The sequence below is a fragment of the Leptidea sinapis genome, chromosome 26 (genome assembly GCF_905404315.1).
Source record: "Leptidea sinapis chromosome 26, ilLepSina1.1, whole genome shotgun sequence".
Classification (NCBI taxonomy): Eukaryota; Metazoa; Arthropoda; class Insecta; order Lepidoptera; family Pieridae; genus Leptidea; species Leptidea sinapis.
The window spans coordinates 445,787-451,786 of NC_066290.1; positions in this window are offsets into that span (position 1 = coordinate 445,787).

Below are 6,000 nucleotides of genomic sequence, written 5' to 3' on the forward strand. Positions count from 1 at the left end.
CTGTAGTATTAGTAGCTTCGAAGTCTCGTCTCGTACCTGTAAAGAAAAATGTATCGTTACCTAGATTAGAGTTATGTGCAGCGGTTCTACTTACCAAGGTCATGAAGATCACCTGTAAATGCCTATCAGATTACAACATCAAAATCTACGGTTGGTCTGATTCGACAGCTGTGTTAGGCTGGCTCAACGGCGACCCATGTAAATGGAAACCATTCGTCGCGAATAGGGTGAAGCAGGTCATTGACATTATACCATCGAGTAGCTGGCATTATGTGTCAACAAAGGACAACCCAGCTGACTGCGCAAGTAGAGGCATTACCACAGAACAGCTGATTAACCATTCCATGTGGTGGATAGGTCCCCACTGGCTAAGATCGTTTGAAGAGTCCAAATTAACCAATAAATTATATACAACCTGCGAAGAGCTTAAAAAACCATTATTAAATATAAATGTAAACACAATTAAATATCAAAACAAGGTTATAGATAGTATAATTAGCAGATACAGCGATTTTACGCGAGCTTCAAGAGTGCTTGCGTGGGTGTTACGTTTTACACCTAAGTCATTTAATACTAATAAAACAAACTACTTAACTATATTAGAAATAAGAAAAGCTAAAAACTTAATTATAAGGCATATACAACAAGTAGAATTTTTAGAAGATATACAATATATTAAAAACCATAACCAACCTAACCCTAAGAGTAAATTATTAAAATTGAAACCATTTATTGATAACCAGGGGCTCTTGAGGGTTGGGGGGCGATTGACCAACGCCAAAATAGAAGATAGTATGAAACATCCGTGTATTTTACCACATAACCATTTGCTTACTGACATGATTATTGACCACGCGCATAAGATGACCTTTCATGGGGGTCCCCGGTTAACCCTTGCTTGGCTGCGTCAAGAATATTGGATCCTGGGAGGAAACAATGCTGTAAAGAAGAGGCTACGGAGATGTGTGCTATGTAGAAGGCACGACCCCCTGAAACACGACCAGTTGATGGGAGACTTACCACCTGCAAGAATCAACAGGACCCGCCCCTTTTACCATTTGGGGGTTGATTTTACTGGTTTTGTTGACGTCAAGTCTGCGAAGGGTAGATCAGTGAGATGTACCAAAGGATATGTCGCCGTCTTCGTGTGTATGGCGACCAAGGCTGTACATTTGGAGTTGGTCTCTGATCTCACCGCCTCAGCATTTTTGGCAGCCCTCAGAAGACTTGCGGCCAGGAGAGGATCGCCCGGTCACATTTACAGTGACAACGGGACGAACTTTATAAAAGCAAATAGAGTTTTGCAAGAGGAGATTGTTAACTTGAAAACCATATTGAATGCCCAGTTTTATGCAGAAATAGCTGAAATGTCGATAGAATGGCACTTCAACGCACCATCTTGGCCAAGCGCAGGCGGTCTCTGGGAGGCTGCAGTGAAGAGCTTGAAATACCACCTGAAGCGAGTAATAGGAGAACAAAAACTCACCTACGAGGAGTTCTCTACTCTTCTAGCTCAGCTAGAAGGATGCCTTAACTCCAGACCTCTGTGCCCGCTGAGTGAAGACGTCGAAGACTTAGATTGTTTGACCCCTTCTCATTTTCTGTCCAGTGGACCAACATTGACCATTGTTGAGTCAGAACACGACTTACGAACCAGATGGCAGTTAGTGCAGAAGATTTACCAAGATGTGTGGAAGAGATGGAGAGCGGAGTACCTCACACAGTTGAACGCTAGGTCCAAGTGGCGACGTTCACAACCAAATTTAAATGTTGGCGGCATTGTAATTATACACGATGCTAACCTGCCACCGGGTAAATGGGCTCTCGGTCGAATCGTGCAGCTACATCCGGGGCAAGATGGGCTAGTTCGAGTAGTCTCTGTTAAAACCAAAAATGGCATTATGAAGCGACCAGTAGTCAAACTATCTCTTTTACCTATTAACCACTCCAACGACGAAGACAGTAACCAAATTCATGAAACCACTGACCATAACCAGCCGAAACACCAGTCGAACGACGATTTACCAAAACCAAAGCGACGAGCTAGAAGAGGAATTGTTAATTTATTTACCATGGCACTTATGTTGTTTACCTTTTTATTTTCACCAGCCACGTGTGCATACAACGCTATAAACTTCAACGACAGTCAAAGTTTATATTTAGATAAAATATCAACCATGCGACTAGTTCAGGACGAATGGAAACTAGTTGTATACTACGATTTAAAACCATATTGGCAAGGCAGTAAATTGTTATCCAAATATATTGATCATATGGAATATATTTGCAAGGAATCGTCAGTCAGAAACCATTGTGAATCTATTTTAATACAATTACAGCACAGTTATACAGAGTTATCGCATTACAATAACATTCTGTCGACGCAGCAGTTCCCACGCGGGCACGCGCGGCGCAGGCGCGGCCTTATCAACGCTGTGGGTAATGTTGCACACGCGCTGTTCGGTGTACTCGATGACCAATTCGCTAAGCAGTATATTCAGGACATCGATTTAATTAGGGAAAACCAAAACCATCTTGCTGCTCTATGGAAAAACCAGACTTCCGTAATAGAAGCAGAATATAATGTATTGAAGAGGATGCAAGGCTCAATTGACAAACAATATAAAATATTTACTCATTACCTTAACCAGTTAAAGAACGCTACCAATGATGTCAAGAGTCAATTGAAAGACGTGGAAAACAATAATGAATTTTTATTATGCGCTATGGCAGCTAACAGCTTGGAGTCGAATTTGAAGAATGTGCAGGATGTTCTTTTAGATACTGTTTCGGAGGTGTACTTTGGGAAGTTCAACATACATCTTTTGAAACCCGACCAGCTTCTAGAAGAATTAAATATTATTTCCGGAAGATTGTCCAACGATTTAAGTTTACCAATAGAGAACACGCATACAGAATTAACCAAAATGTACCATTTACTCAAGGTCAGAGCGAAAATGCTAAATGACTATTTTATTTTTGAAATTAGAATACCATTAGTGAGTAGAGACCATTACCAAGTATATAAAATTTATCCTGTACCAAGACGGAACGGCAAAACCATGGTCACCCTAGTTCCAGTTTCGGATTACATTGCGATCAACTTACGAAGAGACTCATTTATGACCATATCACACTTAGAATTAAATAATTGTCTTCATTTAGATACTGAGACACAACTTTGTCCTTTGGAAAAACCAATTTCTCATATGAGTCATGATGACGTCATGTGCTCCAAAGACCAGGAGACGAAGCAGTGCAGAACCAAAACTGCCAAATGTCTAGATTGGTGGTCTCAGCTAAGCGAGGTCAATACATACTTTTTCTTTTGCTGCGACTCGTATCCAGTACGTATCATCTGTGGAGAGCAAATGTTTTCCAATCATCTTAATAATAGCGGCATTATTAGGTTGGGTCCAGATTGTGTTCTGAAAGGACAAGACATTACCATTTATGCTCGGAGGCTTCAGAACAATACATTAACCATACAGACGGATATACCAGCGATAGACATTCACCCCATCAACCACATCTTTAACCAGAATAAGACGTTCGTGTCGCTGATTTCGGAGCCAGCATCAGTGATGGGTGGTTACGATCAGGAGCTAGATGATATAGGCGCAAAAATAAAACAAATGAATTCAGAGAGTGGTCTAAAGGGTGGTATATCTTATCACGACGTTCACCACTACGTCGCGATATACGTGGTGGCGGGTGTGCTGGTGGCCGGGGCCGCCGCGTACGCCGTGCGGCGGTGGTGCCCGCGCCGCAGCCGACGCCAGGACTCCAGCGCGCCGCCCGCGCCGGCAGCCGCTGGCGCAGGGCCAGCCGCGTCGCACCCGCCGCGCCCTGAGCCGCGGGGTCTGACGAACGCAGCGTTTGTGTATAGTGTTAGTGACCAGTGTGTAAGTGTAGTTAACCACGGGCAATCTAGTGCTAGTAAAAATAGTGATAAGTGTAGTGATGAAGTGAAAGACCAATCCACTTCTCCTGTAGTGCATAGGCATAATTTTAGTGATTACTGTGGCTAGAGACATTAAGGTTACCATTAGATAATGCAAATTTGTTTATCACCTTGTCTCACGTCACTCGCTAACCATAACCATTTCTTTTTTGTACCATCTTCACCACCACTCTTTCTTCTCTCGCGGTGGCAGCATGTACGGTCAACAGCATGTCGACTGTACATCACGTTTCGCGTATCAGCGTTTACGTCGCCTCGCGTTATTTCCTAAGTAATATTGTAACCAGTTCGCGACAAGCCGCCGATCGATTCGCGTGCTCATTACCATACCAACATTTTACCATTTTACCATATAGCATAAGTTAAGGTTTCAATATACCATTTGAGCCTAACTTGTGTTTTACTCTGTACGGAACCAAACCACCGTACAATTATTAAAAAAATTTCGAAAAATGTCTATCATCGCTTGACTAAGTGACATAGATTTTTTTTCTTATTTTTTTCATAACTGGTATACCTTGGCCTCTCGCCAGGTACCAGGTTATCGTTGAGTTTTGGGACACCCTGTATAAACAAAAATACTACAATTGTGTGCTATCTGGTGTGCAACAGTGCTTATTGAAAAGGTTGCTTATTTATTGGCAAAAAAAAATATTCATAACAAAATATGACACGAGTGGCCTACATTTACAGTTCAACATTCTGATTGTTAACATTACTATAAATCTATGTATTTATCATATTTATACTGTATTTTACGTAATAATTAATAATAATAAAGTTCATATTGTTCAATAAGTTGAACAGTGACTTTAAAATGATAGTTATACGTAAAGTATCGGTGCAAGTTTCGTCTAAGATTACAGTAAAATGTTCATCAAGTTCTGATTCAAGCATTATTTAGTTTCGTCAATTCTTATATTTTGTAGTCAAAATATACACATAGAATAAGTAGCATTATAAGGTTCGAATTATAAAAGCAATCAAAAAAAAATATTGTTTTTTTTTTTGAAAGGCTTAAACCACAGCCTATGCCTTTTTTAATTAGAAAACTTAAAATAAGTGGTAAACGTATAATTTGTAAAAACCCACTTAGTAATAAATATTAAGGTAAATTATTATTAAATTATCGTCATAGCACTGCACTGCATTTCATGATGAAAAATGTTCAAAGTTCTGCTCTGGAAAGTTTAGTCTACATTTAATATTGCCTCGAGGACTTTTACTAAAATGAAGTAGGTATGTATAAATGTTGCACTTTTAAATCTTGCAGTGCAATATCAATTAGTTTTATAAATTATAAAAATGAAGAGCTTCTAAGTTTTATATAAATTATAGTAAGTGTGAGACTTCATGATCGTTGGGTGAAGCTCGTGAAATTACTAGGCAAATGAAGCTCGGAATTTTGGGTTGTATGGTCGGCATTGTAATGGGCAGAGCGATTCACCTTCACGTGAATGTTTTGCTACTTTCTTCACATTTTATCAAAAAAAAAAAAATGTAAGAACTGACATAATAATGAAAAAGACTGTTTACTCAAGTAGCCTATATGTGAATAAAATTCAAATTCAGAAATTAAAACGAACGATATACTTTAGTGATATTCTGTTTGTGGAGTTCATATCAGTCAACCATCCGCACTTCAATTTAATACTTCCTCAAGAAGTTGCTGTGATTCACAATCCGTCATAAAATATGTTGATTTTGAGACCAGAAATCGTAAAAATAACGTCGCTATCACGCACTGGGACTACAATGACAAATAAAAAACGAACTATTTGAGAAATGCTGTTTTTATATTTCATGTTCCTTTATTAAGTGTGTTTTTGCTTAGAATGAACAATAATCTAGAAAAAATTGTTTTATGTTGTATTAGTTTCGATCTGTTGATTGATTTCAAATAAATGAAACTTGTGTCTTCTATCGAGTCCTCTCTTGACAAGGTCGCGCAATGGGGTAAATTGAACATTGTCCAATTTAACCCCCAGAAGACTCAAGTTTGCGTGTATACCACAAAAAACCCCCATTTGTTTTAT